This window comes from Ischnura elegans, chromosome 11 (assembly GCF_921293095.1).
Source record: "Ischnura elegans chromosome 11, ioIscEleg1.1, whole genome shotgun sequence".
Taxonomy (NCBI): domain Eukaryota; kingdom Metazoa; phylum Arthropoda; class Insecta; order Odonata; family Coenagrionidae; genus Ischnura; species Ischnura elegans.
In genome coordinates, this window is record NC_060256.1 from 39,271,370 (window position 1) to 39,299,114 (window position 27,745).

The following is a 27,745-nucleotide window of genomic DNA, read 5'->3' on the forward strand; positions in this document are numbered from 1 at the left end:
GAACTAGATGGCGAATCTTTTTTGTTTTTTTTTTTTGCTTCGGGAGGAAAATCCGTTTAAAAAAAGCAACGGACGACAACAGAGCCTTTCGAGGAAGGAAGCGAAACGGAGTTTTGAAAAAAGAAAAAAACAAAAAAATGAGAAAGGGTACACCGTAAGTCTAATGGCGACTCTTTCATCCCAACAAAAAAGGAAGGCTATTAAAGACGAAAGCGGGAATGGAAGATGACCCTTTAAATGAAGACAGACAAAGCCGTAGAAACGTATTCAACACACTCCCAGGGGAATTGCGTCGAGGCCAGGGAAGGGGGTAATGACCTATACGTCCCAATTACAGTCATACGATGATTGAGCTCCACGAATGTAATCATGTAATCATCAACAAGTGACAGCAGTAAGCTGATGGAGACTTTTTCATCAGAAGATTAAGTTTTCAAAGGGATTCCGACTAAAAATCATATTCAAAAACTGACCTCAGTCTCTTCTTAGGGCCTTATTGGATGAGGTGGCCAGGCCATGTTACTACAGCAACGCAGCTGGTTCAACAGCTTGTCACCGGGCAACGATTTTGCGGAGGTTATAATGCTACACGGAAAAAAAGATTTGTAAAAAACTATCAAACTGGTATGATAGGTAGTAATTTTGGTAAAAATATACTGAAACTTTGATGCAAATAATGAAGCGCTTGATTAAATTTATCAAACTTTCTCCATAAATTTTATCGAACATTTCGACATTTCATAATTCGGTCAATGTATAAAATATTTGAGTTAAATTAACTGCATAATTTTAATAATCTATACGCTTTTGGTTTGGAAACTTTCATCGAAGTTATGCTAATTTTACGAAAGTGCTTGCTTGTTTGGTAACACATATGCAACTCTATCGCTTAATTTGATAGAATTTACTTGTATTTTTTCCCCACTTTTTTAAATATTTCTTTTGCGGAAACTTACGAAGAACTTCTAATTTCATGATTTTCAAGCAGAACAATGTTTTTTCAGGGTTGAAACTTTCATATGCGCACGACGTTTATATTATCCCTTTTATCTTAGTAGTATCGTAGAGTAAGTATAAGAGTATAAGAGAATATACTTACTCTATGGTAGTATTTATCAAACTGCTGTGGCCACTTGGATAGAATTTTTCAAACTGAATTTATTAAACTGATTTGGACATTGTTACCGAAATATTTAACGTTCCAAGACAACCGAAAAGTTTGATAAATTTCATCAATATTTGAGACTTCTAAATAAACTTTTTTTTATTGTAGGGTAGCCAGCAACGTTACCAGACTGGCGAGCGAACGGATACCAAAACCCGTCGACACTCGGTTCACCACTGGCTATTCAGACGGAGCTGTGTGTAGATGACCACTCCAGAGTCCACTGGCCTTAGTTATTAGTATACTAATAGCAGGGTTCCCACTCTAACTACATTATAAAATCGACTGTTTTTTTCCAGGTTTTCACGGTCTAAATGTCATAAAATTCACGGTTTGTAGATAAGGCATTTCAGGCAGAAATATTGATCACGTAACAATCATCGGCCGCACGTGAACTAAAAATGTAACAAACGCAACAGATGCCCTGAATGTAAACGCAGCAATGACAGTGCTATCTCTCATGACGTCACCTATCGTTAGCAAAATTCATGTCCGGCTAAAAGGGTGTGAGTGGGAAAATGGAGAGAGCAGGGTGGCAGGGAAGAGAAGAAGTGCCTGATTTTTTGCCAGGGTTAACGTCTTCTAATCGTAGGCTTAAGGTCAATGTGCTGTCATGGCACACACGGACCAATTAATAGTTGCGCTTTCGAATACACGTGTGCAGGTAAATGAGTGGACGGTATCTGCACGTGACTCGACCTTGAAACACGATCGAAACATCCTTTTTTTTCTTTTAATCCGTATACCGTAGTTCCACAATCAAGTTTGAGAGATTTCTAAGGTTTTATGACGAAATTCACGGCTATTTCCAGGTTTTTTCACGGTAGACGAAATTCACGGCTTATTCAAGGTTTTAAGGTTTTCACGGTTGAGTGGGAACCCTGACTAAGTTATAGTCAGTCGACAGGACTTTGGTAAGTGAAAACCAACCCCACTCCGAATTAGGATACCAACAAGGATGAGAAATTTGGGAACTCGTCACGAATGCTCAGACGAAATAAAACGAACAAGCATACAATTTTCAGTAATGAATCGAAATAAATTGCACAGTATATAGGCTACTACAACTTCCAAAAATGCAAAACCTAAAACAGAGTTTCTCAACATTAGTACTGAAACGGTTACGTTACTAGGACGGAAAAACATGAAAAAATAGCACAGAACCGAACATATCAACTGAATAATTCAACTTAGACTGGCGTATGATAAGGGCTAACTCCTCCAGTGAAATTTCTCGAGGTAGCTCGGATGGTCGTACGCGTATAAAAATAGGCGCCTTGAGTTTATAGGCTTTTTTCATTGCTTAACAAATGGTATAATCGGATATTTTCATCACGTTTAAGCCCAAGAAAGAAAAATATTCGCCACTAGATATATTTAGATCAACTTCGGCATCAAAGCGTAGGTGCGTGGATTTTGCCGCAAAAAAATTATCTTTCAAGCAGTAATTTACTAAATAAAGAACCGTAATCAGGTAAAGAATAACGCATCTGAATATTTCAAAATATTGCGTTAACCTTTCCAGTTATGCACTCATTGTCAGCATTATTTCCTTACCAAAAGGTTGTCATTAATAATATCAAAGTAGCTACATCTAAATTAGAAATTACCTAAAAAAATCTCTACAGCCCTTTCTGCTACCTAGCGTTCGCACTTCGATGTTTCACTACCGATAGCATAGAAAGTACACGACGGATTTAAAAATGCAATCTACTCATGCTTTCGTAAGGGGGTATGATATTTTTTTACTCCATCAGCATGAGGAATAAAAATTTGTAGTTAGTGATCTCATTAAACCTAAATTAAATTCTCGTCTTTGTTTCAAATTGGCGTAATTATGAATAAAAACATGAGTCGACATCAATCCCGTTCTTCATGATAGAATTTACGATAAAAAATACAAAACCCTATTTCCAGAGGCTCTTACATCTACAGATATGAAAATATATTTCTCCATCTGGCTCGTTGCGTGCTCAAATTTTGATTTCAATCGTGCCAACGACATCCATCACACCGCACCTACGCAAGCAGAATTTTTACGACGTCCGACGCATGCATCCATTACAAGCGAGTACACGGTTTGTTCGTTGGAAATTCTACACGAGCTGCGTGATCGAAAATCTGCTCTCAGAACCTCTATTTTTATTTTATACGTACACCGAATTTTTTTTGCTGAATGACAAAAAACATAGGAGAACCTGGAACACGTCCTATCGACATGTTTTTTTTTCCTTTCCTTTCAATTTTTAAATTTTTTTTACGACCCAAATGAGTCCGCGAGGAAAAAAAATATATAAAATGAAAAACGGATTCCGAGATTGGCGATCGTCGCGCCCTGCGGTTCGCAAAGGAACGAATTTCGATAAGGGTACACGCAGTTTGTTGTGCGGGTAGCAGTGGCGTAGCTAGGAATATGCTTTTGGGGGGGATGAGATGGCCTTGGGCGGGAAAAGTTTTGAAAAATGACATTCCTGAATATACATTTTACATCAATTTGGCACTAAAAATTTAAAGTTAAGCAGATGCTGTCATCATATTTCAAAACTAGGCACTATTTTCAAGTAACTTTTTAATTTCTCTGATGCTTTGGGGTGGGGGGATCTATCCCCTCATCCCCACCATAGTTACGCCACTGGCGGGTAGGCTAAATTTAGGAGACCAGCGCAAGTGGTAGCGATGCTATCGTGAACAGAAAGAGGAAGGTAAAGAGTTCTTAGGACCTTATTAATTTCACTGTCTTCGCAAGTATGTTTCGTCCACAATGATGTTCTCAAATTTTAGAAATAAATTTATTCAAAATATTTATAAATTTATTCCAAATTTTGATCTATTTTTCATCCCTCATCTATATCGCAGCATCCCCATCGCAATTTCACCTCTACTCCTCGAACCACCATACGAAGTCCACCATTCTTTATTTGATAATACTGTTGAAAAATATTGTGTTCATCATTTCTTGCGTTTGCCTCACCATTAGTTAATTGCCTCCTTGTCATTGTGAGTTGTTAGTCTTCTTTAATTGGCCTCCTACTGTTATTGGACTCCATACCTAATGAATAAGGCGTTTTCATGAATGGACTCGCTTTCGCTCATTTTTGGGGTTGCTCTACCCCCTCAACCCTTCCCGGAAAGGCCTATGGCCTTCTCTGGTCACAAACAATATTTATTTACAATATTTGTTGAACCCTATGACGTAACACCGTATCTCCCTCCGTTGTCAACATGATAATTCACAAAAAGTGCAATTGCAAGATTTGGCCAAAATTAAAAGTGCTCCGATCGGTCTGAAAATTGATTTCTCGATGTGTCATAAGGCTTATATTCAAAAGTTCAAATTCAATGAGATTTTTGAAAAATCAATTTTTTTGAGCCCAAAATGCCCCCCAAAAAAAAAGACGTTGAAGCAGTTGGAAACCTGTATTAGATAGAAACTTGAGTTTTTTGACAAATTTTCCTAGGACATCTGAAGATTTTAGAGGGGGTCGATTCTATGACTTTTTGTCCTATCTCGTTAGGTTCACCGCTAACATTTGCACGAATCAGTCAGTCGGTCAGTGGTTGGAAGTGGTTTTAACAGGATACAGATACCAACCAGTGGGCTATTCAAGCGTACAAAAAGGGGTTTTTAATGACTCATTTAGCTATCACATTAAAAAAGTAGTCTTTAAAGTTATAGGTGCAAAACTTCTCTCAATATTCCATAAATACACAGATAATTTCCAGAGTATATTCACCTTATTTTTAAATGATAAATCTTAATTATCTCTCGGCGGAAAAATACTTCACTTGGTCATCAAATTGTAAATTTAATACGACGACTCGTGGAAGATGCCGCCACTCCAAAAAGTTTCCCAAGTCATCAAAAGAACACAGTTAAAAACCTTTTTCCTCGCTGGAAAGTGAGGAAACAAGAAATATGCTTATATAAAATACTTTTGGTGCCAAGTATTGTAAGGTTATTAGTGTATTACGTGGTTTTACAACCTTAACTTTGACTTGACCGCGGGTATTTCAACATACATGAGCCAATTTCAAAGCCGTATACCGTTTGAATAAATATTTGAAAACATAGAAAACGGGATTTTCAGAGCAACAATACATAATGCTACGTCAAGTAAGTCTAAAAAATACATGCCTTTTGAAATTACATCGAAAAACTCAACAGGAACTCTTTAGAATTACACCATTTTATCAACAGGTAACAATGATTATTCATTGCATTGGCGATCACTCACCAAGTTCCCAAGTATACACACAAGCCGAACTGAACTCACCTGAAAGTAAAAAAAATACTGCGTTAGCCTTTACAACTATACACTCAAAATCATGTTCTCACCAAATTTTTATCAATTATAGCATCAAAGTCAGCACATTTAAAGCAGAAGTGGCCCAAAAAAATCTCCACACTCCTTTCTGTTCGATAGCGTTCGAACTTCGATGTTTCACCACCGATAGCACTAAAAGTAGATGACGGATTTAAAATGGAATGTTCGTTTCATTTCGTCAGGGTTCGTTTCAAATATCTTCGCGACTGAGAGGCAGGACCAAGTTTTTTTCTGGAGAGTGAGGGCGAAGGGCACATGAATTCCTGAGAACCAACCAAAATGCGAGAGGTACGGCCTACGGAAAATTCAATCGCTTTCTGACCACCGTGGTATACGGTTCGTAAGTTAGCTGTGTAGCCAAGTGGCACGAGAGTTTTTGACACAGTCACTCGTTTCCATTAACTGGCGAAGTCTTTTGAGAAAACTTGGCAACTTGGCCCACCTTTCTCTCTCTCCCCATCCCACACCCCTAGTGTCGCAGATCCCACCTCCAAGCCGCGACGCCGCTCGAAACATTCCGAGCAAGCACGAATGGGCCAGTCGCAAAGATATTAAAAAAGGATCATAGCGGCTATGATTTTTTTTACTCTACCAGCAACGGGAAATAAAAATTTGTAATACACGATCTCACTACGTAATACTTGATATATATAACATATACATCAAGTATTACGTATATAACTTGATAATAATGAACATTGCACAGCATAAATCTGATAGTAACAATAGCTACTCCTTCTTTCCCTATACTCAGAAAGTATAAAAATCCTATCTATCAAGTCGATCACCAGAAATATAATCCGGCACTTGAAAAAATATAAGTGAATCCAAATAGTTTATTTTACAGGGGTCGTACGAAGAGCGTTAAGAACGTTATACCCTGGCGGGTCGTCAATTTGGAGGCTTCGCAGCTTTTACGAAATCGAATCTACGTTTTAGCATCCTTGGATACCGATCACGTCGTCGTAATGTTACAAGGAATCCTTGCGACACAGAATATGTCCCATAGTGACAGAATAAAAATAAAAAATGGATTTGGGACCATTTAGTATGAAAAAGTTTCCATAAAAAAACGATCAGCTAAGGAAGAAATGCAAATCACGAAATGAATGAAAATTGAAGAAAATTTACAATCGAAAATAAAGGTGCAAAAAATTTAAGTTGGTTCCAATTAATTGATTAATCTAGCCATCGAATATGATTACTCTAAGTACATCTTAATACTACCCCGCGAGCCGCCCGCCTAAAACGGCGTGTGGCAGTGGATGTTAGGACACAAGCCGTTTAATATTGTACTTACAATGTAGCAACGTACCAACTTACGCGGTGGGAATTAAGAAAAAAATAATAAAATTGGGTAACCTTCTGTGACGCTAGAACACATGGAACTTGTGGTAAACAAGATCAGTTTCTGAGCTGAACTTCTTCGTCCTACGAATTTTGACGTAAACATAGAATGTTTTTTTTTTTAAGAAACTTCTCAATATTATGAATAATTGCGTGCAAGCATAAAAGAGTTTAAAAGAAGAGAGGTAATTGACGTGGAAATGGCACATCTGTTGTGAACCATCGATAAAAATAGGAAAAAATTATAAACTGGGTAATATTGCACTCAAGGCGAATGAATTACGACAGGGAAGGGTATGCGGAGGTTATTCCTGGGGGGATTGAATAAGGGGCGTGGAGAAGGTTCTATAAGGTTGGGGACGGAAAGGGGAAGAACGTGTTGAAAATTTATGACTTCCGAAAAAATATAAGAGTAATGAGAAGAAAAATGTGCGTCGGAAGTGGAGAAGTAGTGGGCCTATTCCCCCAAGTCTTTTCATTTGGAGACCCTGCCCTTACCCTTGAGGGACACGCTGGCTGGATTCTGCACAGGGTCTGAGCATAGGGGACAGGGACTTGAGAAAATGGGGGTGGGAACTTTCCCTTTGCCACTCCTATGCTCCTGAATTTTTCAAAGAAGATGGACCCTGTTTCTCTGGGTTTTCAATATTACATAACACGTTGCGCACGGCAGTGTTTAAATGCCTCCTACCCCTCTGTTCCGGCAGTTATTTAAACCCGAGTAACATAATATATATATTGTACGTATGTATGTAATTGTTATGCGTTTCTAAAAGCAAGTTAGTTACCATGTGTATTAGTATTGTGTGCATTTAGAACATTATAGGAATATCACAATTGATTGAAAACGATAAGAAACAAATATCACTAAATTCAGCGAAAGAAATTTATTTGTCATGTATTGATAGCACCAGTCCTGTATAAACAGTGTATGATGATAGCCCCAAAACGATTTCACAAGGGGTACCTATACACTCCACCACACTGAAAGGATTTTCTGTTGTAATGTAATTGCATTGAGTGGAATAAAGTTATTTTATTATTATTATATGCATTCTTCCATTTAATGTGCCATTGTTTATATTTAAGCAGTATTTTTAATGGAATTTTTGTACTTATTCACGCAAGATGTTATCAACCCTTTTCGGTGTGATGCGAATGCGTGAAAGTAGCAACTTCGAAAACAAGCCTTTTTTTAACGAAAAATATATGAAGGCAGTCAAAAAGCAAAGACGAACTTCGACCTGAAGATGCCTGGTGGAATCCCAGCGAAATTGCTGTCAATCTCAGACAAACAACGCGGCGAAAACCCGGGATATAAAAAATCAAAACGCCACGGAAGACCAAGAGCCAAATTTCCAAAAATATACAACTTATGCAAAATTATATTATTGATGATATTTTTATTTTACATAAGTAAAAACATAAATGATTAATAAACATTTTCAAAATAAAAGGAATCAAGAATAAAAACTATTTTGTTTTTTTTTTATTTATTTTAAAATTTATCTGTCGATCGCGGTAAAAACGAGAATCTAAATCTACCAGCCTAGTTTTCAATTTTTCTTGATTCCAGTTTTTATTGCAAAGAGTCGCGACACCTGAGTTGGAAGCGTTATATCTCGATAACTAATCGTAAATAATCGTAATAAATCACTGTAATGAAATAAATAGGAAATGGAAGGCCATTTCTTTCTACGTTTTCTCAATATTATCAGAAACCTACCCTTACGTTAGCGATTTCGTTCTCCGGCTTCGTTTGAAAAAAAGCATGTTTTTTTTATTCTCGGTAAATGGCAGCTCCAATTTGAACGCTATTTCTTCCGGAACTTCTCCTTGTATGGACATGACAGCCGATACAATAAAAGAAGGCACTCTAGAGTAGAATTTTCAACTAATATCTTCTTCTTCTTCGTGGCACTATAGCCCAGTGTGGGCCTTCGCCTGCTGCACTCCTGCTCCTTCATTCTGTCCTGTTGGCAGTTATCTCCCGCTAACCTCTTCCTCCCATCTTGCCCAGGTCACACTGTACTTGGTCCATCCATCTGCTCTTGGGTCTTCCCCGTCTTCTCCCCTTAAATAGCCTCCGTTTTAGGGGCGCAGCTAGAAATTAAGGCTAGGAGGGGTTTTAGGCGCAACTAATACTTTGGGGTGTGGGGGTATTGCATACCCACCAGGGTAAGCGGGAGGTGCGGGGGTCCTCCTCCAGAAAAATTGGAAGAATGATGGTTCAAAATGGCGAGTTTTACGGCTTTCTCAGGGATATTTGATAAATCCTAACACTATTCTATAAGTAATACTGATCCAAATAAGTAAAATGGATTAAACTTAAAAATTTCTCTGAGCTCTGGGAGGGGGGGGGTTTAACCCCCAAAACCCCCCCTCGCTGCGCCACTGCTCCCTTTGACCATCCGTTTTCGTATCTCATCTCCTGACATTCTCTCAACATGTCTCATCCATCGTATTTCTCTCATACATTCCCTCAACATGCCTTTTGCCACACGCCTTTTAGGCGGCTTGCGGGGTATTATGTAGATGTATCCTCTGTGCCTTGATGAACTTTACTATGGTCTTCCCTTCGATCAGCCGTTCTATTTCCTCATCATATCTTACCCTACAATCCCCCCGGTCGTGCAATGGGCTATGTATTTTACGAAGGAAATGTCTTTCGTAGGTTCTGAATCTTTCTTCATCCGACGCTTTCATTGTCCAGGTCTCTGAGCGATATGTCGCCACGGGCCGTACTAATGTCATTTAAAGTTTCAACTGATATCACTAGCGCCAAAACTTGTAAAAGAAATCCCACGATTTTTTTTCTTTATTCAACTTATTTCCGCCCACTGTAGCAATACTTCTACATCTTATCGTTCTGAGCATAAAAGGCTCTCGAAGAAAACCTACAGTTGTCACAAATATATTGCTGAAGGTTGCAAAAACTCAATGCACTCATAAGTTTATTTGTGAAGCTGATCAATATAAGCACACTGACTGTAAGAGACATGTTAAAAACGGAAATTCAATATGGACGGGAACTGTCAGTAAATTACTTATAAGTATGAAAGTAAGTAAAGAGAAAACAGGAAATGGCACGGGATATATTATTTTAAAATTTCTCCCAAAAGCAGGCATGCCCTGAAGATTCATCCTTTCTGTAAATTCCACTCGTAGAAATTGAACAAAATTATATTCTGACCTGGCGTCACCATCCGACTTAGCTATTTGGCTACTGATCATTCTGAAGAAACAAGTTGCCGGCCTCGGTGGCGGTGGGGGAAAGTCTGAGCGGAAATGGGTAAAAATAATGGAGAAAAAAATTAAAAACTCACAGAAAATTGAAAAGCACTGACGGCATCACATCATTTCACCCTTAACATCCGCGACTTCTAGGGTCCGAGGGGAGCCAACTTCGCTGGAAGATGGTGCTGAGACATCGAAACCATCCGTTATACGAGGCATATTCATAAAGTCAGGGCCTTTTGGTCACAGGAAAAAAATATACTCATATGAAACACATTTTATTGGCACTTCTAGTTGGCTACAAACCTACTTTACTTCTCCACATGATCACCGTTTACTTCTTAGCATTTTTCGTAACGCTGCAACAGCTTCTTTAACCCCTCCTCATCGTAGCTCGCCGCCTGAGAGATGAAACAATTGACTACGCCGTTGAGTCAAATAGGACAGGTTATTAAGGATGTAAAAGAGAAGCAATACGTCACTATGAAAAGGCTAACAGAAAAAAGTGGGATGTAGAGCTGCGTCACACCAGTCTTACCATTGTTGACTTAAATATAATGATGACCTTTACAACCCCTTCCCAGATTTTTGTAAGCACTATTACAGTAAATTGGCGTTTGCCATAATTTACTCTCCCTTACGTACTAGACTTCAATCCCATCCTTTCCTCTCCATTTCACTATTTTTCTTTCGCCAAAAATTTTCTACATAGGTACCTATGGAAATAGGAAGCTATGACTTCAAAATCGACTCTAGTCTACTTCAATTATCGTTGGTTGGTTTTAATTTTACAAATAAAACACATTTTCCCTATATACCTGCTCGTACATAGACTGGGTGTTTACACGAGGCATCATAAAGTAAGGGGCCGTTTGATCGGTGAAAAAATACACTCATATGAAACACATTTTCTTGGCAATTTTAGTTGGCTACAAACCTACTTCACTTCTCCACATAATCGCCGTTCAATTATAAGCATTTTTTTCTAATCGCTGCAACAGCTTTTTTTAACCCCTCTGAATAGAAGCTCGCCGCCTGAGAGTTGAACCAATTGACAACGCCGTTGAGTTCCTCTCCGGTTCGTCGTGCAATGCCTGATGCAATGCTGTGACACAAGTTCAGATGTGCAAGCTGCTCCTATATCCTCTTGCATAGTCCCCTAATCCCAATACTTTTGCTAATAGGACAACTGCCACTACCGTACCCTGGCACAACCGTACCCAGTCTACTCTATATGCGAGGTATATTAAGGGCCGTTTAGTCACAGGAAAACATATACTCATGTGAAAAACATTTTATTGGCACTTTTAGTTAACTACAAACCTACTTCACCTCTCTACATAATTAACGTTCACTCCTAAGCATTTACCGTACCACTGCATCAGCTTCTTATGTCCTCTGCATAAAAGCTCGCCGCCTGAGAGTTGAACAAATTGATAACGCCGTTGATTTCCTCTTCGGTTTCGAAATATTGTCCACCGAGCCACTGTTTCACGTGCAAGAAGAGGAAGAAGTCATTAAATGCAAGGTAAGGACTGTGCGGTGGTTGGTCAAATAGCTTCCAACGAAACTCTTGAATTTTCTCCTTGGTTTTGGCAGCAGTGTGAGCCTGTGGCTTCGTGCAATTGGTTCAACTCTCAGGCGGCGAGCTTCTTCTTGAAGAAGCTGGTGCAGCGGTACGAAAAATGCTTATAAGTGAACGGCGATTATGTAGAGAAGTGAAGTAGGTTTGTAGCCAACCGAAAGTGCCAATAAAATGAGTTTCATGTGAGTGTATTTTTTCCTGTGACCAAACGGCCCTTGCTTTATGAATGTGCCGCGTATAAAGGATGGTTTCGATGTCTTTGCACCATCTTCTAGCGAAGTTGGCTCCCCTCTAACCCTAGAAGGGTAATTTTAAGGGTGAAATATTGTAGTGCCGTCAATGATTTTAAATTTTCTGCAAGTTTTTCAATTTGTTTGAAAAATGCTAATAAGTGAACAGCGATTATGCAGAGAAGTGAAGTAGGTTTCTAGCTAACCACAAGTGCCAATAGAATGTGTTCCATACGAGTATATTTTTTCCTGTGACCAAACGGCCCTCACTTGTGAATATGCTTCTTATTAAATCAAATTACAGATGAAAATTGCCATTTTTTTTATTGTCAAGCTCGATTCAGTCACCATGTTTCCAGAATAAATGCATCTCTTGTTGAATACAGTTGATCTGAACTTAAAAACATCAGAGAATTTATTTTTAGAATACGTGCACCAAGACCGGCGATGGTTCGGCCACATGTCGCCCTTGTTTCCCCGCCATATTTTATCGGAACGATCGAGATGGTCATAAAACTTCACCTTACGGCCGTTTTGAGCGGGCAAAATGAAATCCCTATGCCGCGACCCTCGCGTTAAAATAAAAAGGACCAGGAGGCAGTCAATTTCACCACGTCGTCCATTAAAGTCATGTCTCTTGCCTTGCTGAACCGGCAAGTTTGGGAAAATTATTTTTTTTATCATTTTCCATATAAGCCTCCCTCTATTCCCTCAGTTTGCTCTTATGCACACCTACTCAGCTCATATTCCATTCAGGCCCTCTTATCATGGCCGATTCAGAGCCAATTTCACTGCCTTAACCACAACTCTCAACTCTTCAAGAATGGCTTTATTCTTTTCCAATATGGAAAATATTTCCCTTTATTTTCCAAATTTGGGATCAGGAATATTTTGGCAACTATCCACCTTACATGCTCTGAAAATTTCAAAGGGCTTATATTTTAAATAAAGTAAATAATTACGGAACAAAGACTAGTAAATCGAGATTGATGCGTTTTCCTATGTATTTATTGCTCAGTACTTAGTTTGGTATTTCCTATCTCCCCTCACTAGATTAGTTTACTGCTTAAATAGTCATTAACCCGGTAAAATGCATGACCTGAAAACAGAAGTTCAGAGTGCATATAAAAATCGGAATAGAAGGAAAAATGCATAACTGAACGTACTCCTAATTAAATGTGGCTCAAAACATCGGCAAAAAGAGTTGCTGAAGACCATTCGGTACGACTTTAAAAGTTTTTACTATTTTGTAGATAGATAAGAAGTTAGATTAAAAGACACCCGATAAAATAAAAATTGGATTGTTTATTGGCCATATGGACGCAAGATATTTTTTTAGGGCGCAACAGCAAAATTTATTTTCACAGAAATAGCCGATTCAACATAGAAAAGTACGGGATAAAGGAATTATAATGGACATTAAATCGAGAGACATTATTCGTGAAGCCTACTGGGATTCACTGGGAGTTATTGGATCAAGGTAACACTATTTCATCACAGTAATTGCTTCCATTAAATGCCCGGTGAGACCACAACAATGGTCGTGGATCAGTGAAGGAAACTTAGCTCCATAACATATTCAGGGGGATGGTCGTATTTACCGTAGCATTTTCAACAGAGATATTATCCTAAGGCAATGCAATGGATCATAAACTATGGGCGAATGACTAGGTAGACATGGAGTATGCGTATTAGCAAAGACTGTAATGAGTCGTGGTAAAAAAAAATGGATATGACGTATGAGAATATAGCCTCATTAACCAGCGGAGTAATGGCCACTCTGAAAAGTACTTTCCACGGCCGACCACGATCTATGAGTTGAAAACTCGACTGCGAGAGACAAAGCACAGGTAATAGATCTTTGAAAAAAACAACATGTATTACCACATGGCATGCAGAAACCATAGTATTGGAGTAACTAGCTTTTTCTACAATTTAATAAGGTAGCTTTATTCCAACGATACACAATTATATCATAATTGAAACTTTCAAGCCGATCCGACAATGGTAAGTGGGAGAAAAATGAATTCCAAGATTCCATTGATGAAACAGACGAAGAAAACTAAGACAAAGCGCGAAAAATCAAATGAAACCCGTAAGTAATATTATTTAAGAAAAAATGCCAGTAAATTTTATTTTACCAACACATTAGAATTCCACCAGATTAAACCTGAAAAAACTCTCCCTGTTCAAACTAGTATAAGGCGTTATCCGTTCAAAATTAGTATTTTTTTTCTAATACCGCATCCTTTTTAAGATGTGAGCGTTTCTACGCGTCACTGACTGATCGTTACACCCAGTTTTTGTGCATATATTTCCCCTTTGACTCAATACAAATCAATGTAGGAACTTTCTGGAGGATTCCTCCAAAAATAAGTTAGTGAAAGCATACACTGGCTTTGGTACCACCCTGTGACCCCTGTAGAACCGGAGATTTTAAACTTCAAAGTCGTCGTCACTGACTGACAAAAATGAAACTCCGTTTTTTGACATCGTCACGTTTCTTATGATAGCTCTGAAATTATTCAGGATAAATAAAATCCACGAAATACGTAAATTAGTTCTAGCTGTTGTTTAAACGTATGCAAAATCGTGACTTTGTGTAAGTAATGGTTTCCTCTCTTTGGTCAAAAAAGTGGAGCGTCACTGACTGACGGGAATTGTCACTGACTGACACATGTGATTTGACGCTTGTTAACTTTTCTTTTTCATGGAATGAGCATTGCAAAATATACATATTGAACCCAGAAATTCATATAAAAGAAACCTAAGAGTGGTATAGCCAGGAGGTATGCCCAGGGGGTACGTCGAAGGGGTCCGGACCCCGCCCCCCGAAATATAAAAAACACAATTATTTTCCTTCAGAAAAAGTGTTAACATTAGTTTAAAAACCCCTACCTTATACCCTGTTTTAAAAAGTTTTCCCCCTGTATCGGACCCCCCCCCCCCCGAACGAAATTCTTGGCTACCTCATTGAAACGTAAGCACATAGTATGCATTATATCCAGAACTTTTGCTTCCATTTCTTTGGTCTCGCTTAAAATAGTGAGTACGCCTAGCACTGTGATCTATTATCTAAGGGACATCTTAATTACATTTATAGCAACTAACTCCACATGGTGAACAAAGAGTGTATGTTGTATGGGTTAAATTCCGTGCCACTGTTATTCCAGCATTTCATTGGAGGGAGAAATGCCGTGTACAGGGATCTCTGCAAATTTTATTTTCTTGCTGTTTTAATTGCACACTTGCACTGCATTTATCACAGGAGAACCCGACTTAAAAGCTTCCCAGGTCATTTTTCTGCCTTTGCCCTCAACTACATCAACACCACCCTTGCCATGATCTGTTACGATTTCATTGCCGCTCTCTATTCTTCCTTTTTAATTCCTCGCATTCCCCGCTACGCTTTTTCCTCTCACGATGCTCGCCCTGTCTTTCAGCTCCCGTCTTTGCCATCTGAATCAATCCTGACAGATGGTACAATTAAGGATTTCAGATCTTAACAATCATTCCACTCCTATGTCCCGCTTTCACAACAAACGAACCGAAGCGACGCGACGACAATGAAGGTGACGGTGCAAGCGGCATGCCGAAGGCAACAATTGGCAAAAAAATGAAATACTCCGCCTTGTAAACAAATAATTTACTGAGAACAATAAAACTTATATGGCATTATTACTCGAGGAACATACTATGCCACAAATTTAGTGTACCAGTCGGGGCCAATGAAGCGCACGCACCAAAATTTGAAACCTGAGCACTACCAAAGCTTAAAATGTCAGTCAGTGACGGCGCTCAAGAGCAAACACGGTGAATACCAGAGAATTTTTTAATTCTGATCTTTCATCCTTGTGATGGACTTGATTAGGATACGAAACGATTTATCTCCCGCATCCTTCGTTTTCGGTCAGCGGAAAAAAATGGATGTCAATCGTCACTGACTGACACCAAAACGACGCACTGTTGCATTACATTCCTCTGCAGGAACATGTGACTTTCAAGTATTGATGAAATGGATTGGTAAGTAATAGTCATGATTGGGGAGGATGGTTAACTGAAAATTTTCATGGAAAAATCGTATCTTCGTTGCGAAATCTTCAGTAATAGAATGGCTCTGTAAACGGAATCATTTGCTCATTTAAACAAGAGCTCAATTCCGCGGCGTTTTCGTAAAAAATGGTTGGAGTATGGGGATAAAAAAGTACGGATTATTAAAATTTGAAATATTTACACCATTTCAGGACTTTGAACGGTTCATTTATCTCAAATTGAATTTTTGAACCCTGGTATGACAGTTACGTAGAAACCCTCATGTAGAGAGTTGCCTAGCCGTCAAAGCATAGTAATCGCTTTGAAGCCGGCGATCTCGGCGATCATCTCCATTTCGCTGAAGCTACTCCCCCTATACATTTGCGCTCTCATTGTCTCGGAATGATAATATGGTTAATGGATATAATATGGTTCTTCTCTCCATACCATACTTCCTTGTTCCGGTTTCGGCCGCCCCAGCGCCGACCATGGTTAAGTGGCAGCGTTACTAACTACTGATATCTCCGTTACCAACGCGTGCTCAGACGTTTACGTTTAGGGCTATCGCGGTACGGACTACGGTTACGACCGAGGTTGTGTGAAAAAAATTAGACTTCCTGCTTCCCCTCTTCATATGCGTGGCAGAAAAATATCATACAACAAAGGAAAAAGTCGTATTTCACCCAATAATTGTCGCCGCCTGATTTGTGGTGATACTTTTTCGACCGATAACGCAAACCAAGATGGCCACATGCGCGATCTCATTGGTAAGAGGGTATCATTTATCTCACTCTCATGCACCTCAGAGCCTTAACACACGATATGATATTCTATATTTTATAAAACCGTTTTGTTGTTTGCTATCTTGTCCAGGTCAAAACTTCTAAATTAATTTTAACGAACTTTCCGATTAGCTATCCAGCTGAAATTTTCAGAATAACTCAGAATCAGATAACAATGCCTTTTACAATGATTTTGACTTTTATAATGCTTTTAACTGTTTCACGATTATTATTCACAATTTAAAATTAAATATAGAGATTCGCTCAAAAGAATGGGCAAAAAATCTGGTGGCGGAGCTGCGATCATTTGAAGGAACGAGAATGATAGAAACATAAAAACAAATTTGTTTACTAACTTTTTCATTGTTCTAACCATAAATGGATGTAATATAAGAACTACTAACCATTTGTAAGTTTTGCCGTAGGATGAGTGTGCAAGTATTTTAATTTATACAAGAATAGAAGAAGTCGAATTTCACCCAAGAAATGGCGCCTCTCAAGATATTAACATACATTAACATTAACATTTTGACCGATGGTGCTTATCAAGATGGCCACATTCTGCAGTAGGATAACATCATTCCACTGTCTTCGATCTCAAGAGCCTTGCATGAACACATGGTGTGATATTCAACGGTGCGCAGATTGCAACCAATCAACTATTTTTCTTACAATAATTGAAGAAGTCGAAATTCGTACAAATATATAAGTGGCGTCACTTGATCTGTTGTGATACATTTTTGACCGATAGTGCTCACCAAGATGGCCACGTTCGGGGATAGGATATCATCATTCCATTCTCGTGGACCTCAAGAGCCTTGCATCAACGCACGATGCGATATTCAACGGTGCACACACTTTACCCAATCAATTATTTTTCGAGATGGGACGCACACTTTATTCCAGTACGGTCCCACCTCGCAATTTCCAATTAGGGCCAATGATGATGCAGCCTCTCGTATTTTTGCGCAACTTTTATTTCGGAGGAAGGACGAAAAACGAACAAATGATTTTCGATCGGGGAAAAAAATGAAAATCAACTCGCGTTTTTACACGCGGAGTTCAGTGAAGCTAAAAATGATCGGGCGCAACAATAAAAACAAAAGAATATCTCTTTCGGTAGCTCCGAGTGGAAATCCATTACACGCCACGCAATAAAAGGAGCACCGACTCGTTTGAATAAGTCCAAAAACAAGGCTCGCGATTCGAAATGACTATATGTATTATTCAATGCACTTACAAGATACACAAGAGCATTGTTACAGTGAAGGACATGAAGGCTGAAAGGACATTTCGTCGAAATAAACTCAAACTGCTGCCTTTTTTCAAAAACTCACGTCCTTCGTGTACTCTCCTAAATGCGTCAACTTATGAAAAAACTATTGATTAATAACAAATGTTACTTCAAATTTCAGGATTTCTACCTGAAGTGTGGCCGTGGTGTTATTTAAGCCATTTGCATAAGCTTTTATACGATGAAAGGTATTCAAACCATCCACAAAGCAAAGAAGAAAACTGCACATACTAAAAAGAAACTACATAATTCATTGAATCCACCTTCGGTATCTGTGTCGGCAGGGAAATATTAAAAATGGATTTATGAATACAGGAAATAAATGCTAGCGGGGTTAAAAAATACGACTGAGGCGTAAAAGACTAAATCTCTAATTAAGATTAAACATTGAAAATAATAAGAGGACACAATATAAATAATAGGAACGTTGCAAAATCATTTGATTACATAAGCCCGTCGTGTCCTCACTTAGGAAAATAACGGAATTAACATTGTTTTTAGTTTAATACAGAATTTGACCGAAAATTATTTTTTAACTATTATTTATCATATATGTCATTTTTATCGACATAGTTTTGGGGATGCGAAGAACAATATTCCTCCTCAGTCTGTCATTATTTTAGCTTTAAATATATTTTTTCACGTTTGCTATGCTTTTACTAGCTGCAGCACTGAAGAGGCAAAATGAATACTGAAAAGAGTTGGCCAGGGGAAGAACAACTAAAAGAGATTCATTTATAATTATTCATTTAAAAAATATTAACCTAAACATTCACCATTCTATTTGCCGACAAATTACTAGCAAGTAATACACAAAACTCGTAATTTCCCCAAATGAAAATGAACCCCATTCCGTTAGCATTACCTATACCACTGCGCCACGATCTATGCATCCTAGCAGGTTTGGCAGTGAATCCGAGAGGTATTCTGAATATTTAAACAATGATGCCCCCAGCAAACCTTTGTTTGCAATTATATTTAAGTATTACTAACGAATAATATGCCTACCTATTAGACCAAAAAAAATCGGATTTTCATTTGATGGAAAACATTTGTTTGGCAATAAAAATACACAACCAAAACCAACTCTCACTGTTACAACCAAATCAGGAAACATTTAAATATAAAAGACCTTATAATACGGAAAAAGTGCAACTAATTATTTCATTCATTCCGACTCAGTTCCCGAAATTCAGGGACAAGATTAATTTAAAACGCTCGCACCAACCGCGGCTGTATTGTTGACGTTATTTATAACAACAAATTAAGGGGGCATACAACCATTCCCTGAGGTACCCCACTAACTCTGCGATACTCTCCGGGTTTATTCCATTCCACGCACGTCCCCAGCGAAGTCCAGTCAGGCCATTAGAGCCGTGATGAATGAAGATGGGGAGGAAAGGGCTTTTCCCCTTGGGGACGTCCTTTGCGATGGATAAAAAATCCATTTTCCGAATGATACTTATGAAAGGGGGAGCCCAGTACGGCCAACCCTCATGGTCACTACACATTTCTCTCCCCCCATGAGAGAAAAACGGCGAGGGTTTCCAAGAGAGAAAATATATTAATCACTTTTTTTAATGCTCTAGAACTGAGTGGAGAGCTTCGGAGGTCAAGATGCCTCCAGAAAAAAAATATAAGGACGTCATTATGGACTCATATCCTGCTTGGAAGGCTTTTTAAGTGGATTAACTGAAAAAATATATTGAAAAAACTCAAGCAAGGCAATCGATTGGTTAAAAAATGGAGAAAAGAAACTCCATAGGACGGAGTCAGTAGGCATTTGCGGAATTACGTACGCTTGAAAAAATCCCGAAGGATTTAAAGGATCACCTTGTCGAACGCATAGCACTTTTATGTCTTTAAGAATTAATTCCCTACTTTTAAGGATATATAATCTACTTTAGGGACTACGTGATGCAGTGTCAGCGAACTCCTTTTTAGAAGTCTCCAAAATAAAAATTAGCAGCAACTGTTTCAAGTCTAGCAACAAAGACAGTAACCATCACGATAGATATTTCTCTTATTATAAAAACAATATCCAGAAATCTCTTAGCGCGTCGACTAATTTCATGCAACGAAGAAATAGTAACGGTAAACGCACTGATGTACCAATGATCTTTAGATAAATTCGCTCTGTATTTCCGCAGCATGATTTACTAATGAAAGGGGTATTGGAAGAGAAATCCACGGTAAAGTAAAACAAGATAATTTCACTAGTTCCTCAAACATAGTGTACCTGACATTTATTCACTAAGAAAATTCACCTACTAATTCTTCACTATGTGGTATTCCATTATAAGGTTTCATGGATATTTCACTTATACTTAAACCACTAGTTATTACATAACGCGAACCGAGTTTCGATGAATAATCATCATCTTCTGGCGTAAATTATGATGTGTTTGTATTGAAATGGTGTCTACGTGGGGCAGACAGAAAGAAGTTTCGAAGGCAGGAAGAAAGAAAATTTAAGTGTTTACAAAAATAACAAAGATGATAAAAGTAATTTAATAAAAGTAAGTAAATCGAGTAAGGGAGGTATTGAAGTCCAAGGACATGTTACACCACGGGAATACTTTAATTTCGGAGCGACAGGAAGAACATCATATATTTCAAGGTCCGACAGAAACGATAAATGAAGCTAGATATTTTGCCGAACGGATAGTTTTAGGAATTCGTTTTTCCTCCAACAATAAAGTAGTTTCATAAATGCTAGATGGAACATAGCCAGAGCATATCCGTTTTATTGGTAAATGGCTGGTGTCCTAACACAACCCTCTACACGCCTTTTTAGGCGGTTCGCGGAGTATCACGTGGATGTATGGTTTTCTTAGCTTTTGCACATTACACCATAAATGGCGGATTCTTAAAAACAAATGTTGATATCTTAATCAAAATCCTAAGTTTGATGAAAAGAAACATCCAAGAAGGCAACTTATTGAAGGAGTGTGTTAAAAAACCCTCTTGTCACTCGGCAACGCGGCTAACTTGCTCACGAAGTACACTGCACACGAATGAGACCTTAAAGCGACCAATTTTCTTGGAAGCTAAGATCCGCCCATCGCATTTTGGTTGGTTTTTAAGAAAGTCACGTGCCCTCTGCCTCCACCCCCCCCCAAAAAGCTTGGTTCTGCCCCTCATTCGCAAAAATATTTTAAATGAACTCTAGGCCTGTCGAGCCAGCCTCGACTTGGGACAGCAAAGAATTAAAATAGCGACTTTATTTTAAGGAGCATTCCCATACGGCTTGTTCATAATTGAACCAAGCTCGTCCCACAGTTTCAATCTTTCAATCTCATTATCTTAACACTACCTTCATCATGGTCAGGACAAGTTCGTCTCATATTTCACCCCTGAATATAAATCCTATTATTTACCGCGCTATAATAATAACAACCTAGGCACGAAAAATTGTAAGGAACCATAGTATATCTTTCCAGGGAAAGTGAAGGAGAAATTGAAGTAAAGGTTACTAGTGACCGCGTGCTATGCAAACTAAATTTAGGAAGATTAAAAATTAACTCCTAGAAAAAAACAAATTTCCCTAAAACGTCAGAACTAAACAAAAACTGGAGACTTAAAACCCATCGCATCGGCAGAAAAAATATTCCAATATTCAAAACATAAAATAATAAGAGATGACATTGGATCGCAAGCGGTAAAAAATGCGACTGTTGCTTAGGAGAATTCCTACACGACTTGCTTGTAATAGAAACACTTATATATTTCAAGTGTAAGTTAAGGCTGGTAGCGAGCGCGTGCTTTGAATACTAAATATAGGAAATTTAAAAAAAACAAAATTTCCCAACAGGGCCACAATTAAACTAAAACTACAGACTTTGATCTAATCGGCTTTTCATGGCTCCAGCATGTGGGCAAATATAGGCCCACAGCAGAAAAACTTCTTATTAGTGATGGGTCGGTTCGATTCCTCGATTCTTCGATTCCTCGATTCTCGGCCAAGAACCGGAATCGAAAACGAGTACTTGCCAAGGTGAAAAATCGATTCCGATTCCAGTAGTACTTCAAACCACAAAATATACGACCGCGTTCCCAAAAGTCATTTGAAATTTCGCGCCTCGTAATCGTGATAACAAAACACATATCTTCCTGGGATGTGCGAGTACTCGAAAATTCAAGTCGAGTCGAGTAGTTGGTACTGGACTTGCGCGTTTCGAGTAGCATTACGAATGTCGAGTCGAGTAGTTAAGGTTATATAGAGCTTTCGAGTATAGTAGGTCCAGCGATCTGCCGACAGGAAGCGCTATCATGAAACTCGTGTTTTAATGCAGTTTTTAAAGCCGATAAGTCACCCTAATGCCTTGGCCTGGTAGTTTCAGCTTGCCGAATACACATGGGCAGTTGTCGACATGGGCGCCGAATACCTTTACGGCAGCCGCGGCGGCCGATCGTCTTCCTACCCGGCGCGCAATGGTCCGAAATCGGAAAAAGCTGGAATGAAGTCTAAAATGACCTTTTTGGGGATAGAGACTTGAAACTTAGCGTAAATACTCATAAATTATTACTAGATATAGCTTTATATGCCGTTTTACATAAATACGACCCTTTTGTGAGATACAGTGGCCCAAACATGACCAATTTTTCAATGCCACGCGAGATATCGTTTTTACTCAAAATATCTTTGAATTTATCCAGGTGGTTTTGCGTTGGAATGAGTATAATGGAATAAAGAAACGCAACATTCCTTTGACCTGGTGCTTTCCCTATATTTTCAATGACTTTTGAAGATTTTGGCTCTCATCTGTCTGGTTTTACAACGCAAAATGGCCGACCCGTTTTTCACCTGAAATTTGACATAAAGTAGATATTATCTTTCGTTTACGAAAAATATAACTCGGAAAATTTGAACCACAATATAAAGTAGAGATTTCTAAAGATTAATAAGTAGAAATCTTGGAAAAAAGTTTGCGACGAAGGAAATTATAGCGATTTTTTAATCGCGCGTCAAGGCTGATCTACACGCCGCGGACCTCTGAGGCTCGGTAACTGAGGCCGATTTTTCAAGTTTTTTTAAAACATTAGCCTTGAAAATCGTCATGTAAAGCATTGATAATCGTCTTAATTGACTGAAAACACTAAACTGAGGATGTTAAAAAGGATTATGTATAGATCGAATAGGCCATTTAGCGCATTACTCGAAAGAAAATACTAAGGATTGGATATTTTTCGGAACCATCCCACGCATAAGAAATATGGCTCGGGTATTGAAGTAAAGTGAAGAAATTAAGTCAGCATGCTTAAGAGAGAGAAAAATGAACTGTTTCCACGAAAGGCAACAACTGATACCCTTTTTCCCTTTCCACCTTCGCCGAGGTGAGTCGCGCGGAAGGGGGAGTTTTCATATCACAAGGCATCTTTTAGCCTTTTTTATTACTGCATCCGTCCGATGTGATATTCATTTGTAGCGTTTAGTTTCTTTCTTGAACTTAAAAAAGCAAGAGACTTTAACCCTGATTAAATGACGTGCGAAGTATAGAATTTTTTTGGCTCTACAAAACTCAAGTTTAGTTCTATATAGTTCGTTCGCTTCGTCCATTTGAATTCCATGAAGATTCAAGGTCCAAATAAATCGTTGATATTATTTTTAATAAAAATTCCAAAGTGTCCAAAATCTTGCAATTTTGGTAGGAAAGTACTTGCCCTGTCACACAAGTGTGTAGCAAAAGCCAATTTTCTGCAGGCAGTAATACTGTAACATGAAGATGTCAAAACCTGCTGGCTGAGCATGTAGAATAATTGGATTTTCTGCTTGAGAATTTGAAAGGGCCAAATATTACATGATTCATATACTTAGTATGTAATCTTTATTATAGCTGTGAAAATTACTATACTCAGGGCTCATTATAGGGCACGATCCTCATTATATTTTCCTTCTTACATTAGGCTAGACATTCATCATAGAAAAATGGAGTAGAATATATTGTAGTATGCATTGCTGTATTGCCTGGATCAGAAATTATCATACTTGACTCGATACTTGCGAGTAATTTTCAACTCGACTCGAGATCAAAAAGTGCTACTTGGAAATCCCTTTTATATTCCAAAGGAGCAAATGCAGACAAGGGAGCCTGTGACAGGTATATAGTCAAGATACAGTGATGCATTTGGAAAAGTACCCAAAGTCACCATAGCAAACACTGTTGAAGCTGAAGTGGAGCTTATTTATCATAGATGAATGCACCACCAAATTCCTTCCCTGGGAAATACTGAAAGACTTGTATCTCCTACCCAAGGCTGAAAGTATAAGCGAAGAGGTTTCTTGCCATACCGCCATCCACTGTGTTCAGGGAAAGACATTTAGTTCTGCAGGAAAAATATGTGATATAAAATGCAACAGGCTTTATCCTAGGATATCCTAGGCTATCCTAGAAAGCAAAGCATCTTCACTCTGTCAGCCGACAGAGTGAAGATGCTTTTATATCTGAGCAAAAATTTAAAGTCTGTAAAAGGAGCCTAAATTTGTGAGACATTATTGATAATGATAAGATATTATCAATAAAAGATAGATATTAAAGGAGATACTTTTATTTTAAATTTAAACATGAGTGTTAATATTCTAAAGTAATACCTATCATGTAACATCACTTATCAGGAATGTTCTGTTTTGAAATTTAGCTATTATATTTTAATTACATAGTGATGATATGAAAGATGCTTTTGTTTGACTGACTCTTTCACAGAGTAATATTTTTTAAAGTGGTTTTCTTGTTGCCTGGAATTAAGTGATATTTTTCTTGGAGCCTATGGCATCAGAATCGATGGAATCGGTATCGGTAGAATCGGAATCGAAATGTCAGAATCGGAATCGGGATCGGAATCGATAAAATTTTGGAATCGACCCATCACTACTTCTTATGTACAAAAAACAAACTAATAAGAGATGACGTCGTATCGCAAACGATAAAAAAATATGATTAAAAAAAAAAAAGGAGTATTCTTATTCGGCTTGCTTGTAATAGAAACCACGCCCGCCGCAGAATTTCTATCTCATTATCCTAACACCACGTTCATTAGGTTAGCACATGTTCGTCTCATATTTCACCCCTGAATATAAATCCTATTATTTAGCAAGTTATAATGAGAGGGTTCAAGATTCACAATAAGCCTCTTTGGCTTATTAATTAGTGCAGGTAACGAGATATTCACGTCCCCGCTGGAAATCAAACACCGCGCCATGCTAATCTCCATCGGTCTCGCAGTTAAAATGGTGGGAAAAAAACAAAATGGTCGCGTCAACGCGCATAAGTTGATGGTGTGGGCATAGGAGGGTACATTGATCCGTTAATGGCGACGGTAATTACTTTAATTTCCGCATGGAATGCAATTCAGGACGGGCGGAAATTCATTTGCCCGTCTGATTCCACGCCAAGTCAAACGTTATAGCTAAGCCGATTACGAAACAACCCAACTATTTTTATGTTTATCCCATAGCTGCGAGCGTGAATTAAGTCAGGAATGGAATAGTGCAAAATGTCGATCTAAATACAAATAGGAATCAATGGCACCTAAGTAAACACGACGGCGAATTAACTCAAACAATAACCGAAAATAACAAAACCTTTGGCCAGAAAAAGTATGGAAGGCATGCTAAGTGCACTTTTAAAATTCAGTCACTCATGAATTATAAATCAGAGCGAGGCAAAAAATTACTCCGTGGCGATTCGCTAGAGAAACATTTTTCAAAGCTAGTGATGTTGATTTGTTGCCCACTCTCCGAATAAGAACGAATATTTAAATATTATTGCAATTTAAAAATAATTTTTATAAAAAACATCGTTTTCCTCGTGACAATTATACAAGAACCTTTGATGTAAACCAGGGGTTCCCAAACTTTTTTGTACCAACGCCCCCCCCCCCCCCGCTACACATATCAGCTTTCCATTTTGCAATACCCTATTTCCACGGTGCCGTACCTACCAACTCCTACTTGCACAAGTACTTGTACTCGTACAAGTATGTGCCTACTTGATACGGTGAGTAGGTAGATTTTTTTGTTCACTGATGAATGCGGTGACGCAGAATGGAAAGATTACAATTATGAAAACTCATAAAGAATATATTCCAAAGATCTGAGGAAATTATCTTTGTAATTTTTTTTATTTATTTCATTTGGGTGTCACGCCACCCCTGGACTTTCTCCACGCCCCCCAGTTTGGGAACCCCTGATGTAAACAAATGTGTTGCCATGATTTTCCATCATTCTCCTTCCTTGAATGAACGCAGCGCAGTCATCGCATTTTGGTGGACATTTTTTGAACTAATCTCCACATTTACTTATAAATTCCGAATAAAAACCGAAATAGAGTTCCAATTTTGATAAAAGTGTCAAAATATTGCATTGCCATCTGGTTCTGAGTTATCCTGAAAATTTCAGCTTGGTATTTAATCGGAAAGTGGGTTAAAATTAAGTTGCAGGGTTTGACCCACACAAGAAGAAAAACAACAAAGCGTGTTTATAAAAACGTCGTAAAAAGACAAATATGTAAACAAAGTAACAATACATGGTAAAAGTATACGCAGCACGGCTTCAGGGCTATCCTCAGCGTCGACTCATGCTTGTGACGACAGTTCCTACGACGTCACTTCATACGCATGGCAAAAAATTGTTACAATTGTAAGCCCGTTAAAAAAAAAAAACTTTACTACGACTATCTTGACTCTCACCTGTAGTCAAAATGTCTCGCTTATCAAAAATAAGACGGATCATCAATTGTAGAATAGATAATAGTGCAAATTCATTGTTCGCATGACTCTCGATGCATATAGCTGTCGTTTTCGCCGCAGGTTAATATCGAGAAAAGAATTGAACTTTCGTCAACTAATGAATATTTTAAGTCGAACTACGTCGCTTTAAGTTGTTGTGAACCGGTGGGCGATCTTCATTTATTTCCAATTCCATAGCTACGCCACGAGCAAATAATGCTTCATAGAAGAATTTAGAATTGCTAATTAAGAAATTCAATGGTTTGAACATTATAAATCCACTCTTAGCAGAAGCAAAATGAATACTTCCCACGCGTGTCAGAGATTTAAGTCCGTTTTACACGGGCTACGTATTTGCGCTCGTTAGAACTGCATACATTTCTCATAATGGCGCGCAATAGAGCGAATACATGAACGAAATTATAGTAGGGGCTATTTTGCCATCTCAGGTCCATTTATTCGCGAGTGCGTTCTCTCATTTCACCGCTTTACACGGCGAAATGTTGACTGCGCCTTCGTACACATGTCAGATTGTGCCATTACGTCCCACTATTAAAACAGCTTGGCATTTATGACAGCTTCCATCCATGTAAATAGCCTACAAAACTCGAATTAGTGCGACCATCGGAGGTAAATAAAAGAGGCGTGCAGTACAAAAGGAATGGTAATACATGGTAATTCCAAATGACGGACCCATTTTCTAAATTTCGCATTTATTCAAGAACAATCCTAAAATTAACAAGCTTTATAGCAATGAAAAGAGGAAGTTTCAAAGTTTTTTTCATAACGTTAGATATCATTAAATTTTATAAATTTTATAATTTGCAATGATTAGCTTTAAATAATTAGAATAATTGAGCTTAATTAAACAAAATTTTTAAGCTAGTATCAACAATACGATCGCGCAATCTCACCCATTTTGAGATTAGCTGTTTCAGACAATTAAAATCACTTTTTTCGTCTAACCTTAACTATTTAATGCTCCTAAAATTCCAGACTATTAAATAAAATGTCGAAAATG

The 27,745-nt window shown here is 38.3% G+C and overlaps 1 protein-coding gene across 1 annotated transcript in view; it reads right to left on the reverse strand.

The window, feature by feature from the left end:
• Positions 1-27,745, reverse strand: part of LOC124167776 (semaphorin-2A-like) — a 174,002-nt gene that overhangs the window by 90,088 nt on the left and 56,169 nt on the right. The gene's annotated exons all lie outside the window — the stretch shown is intronic.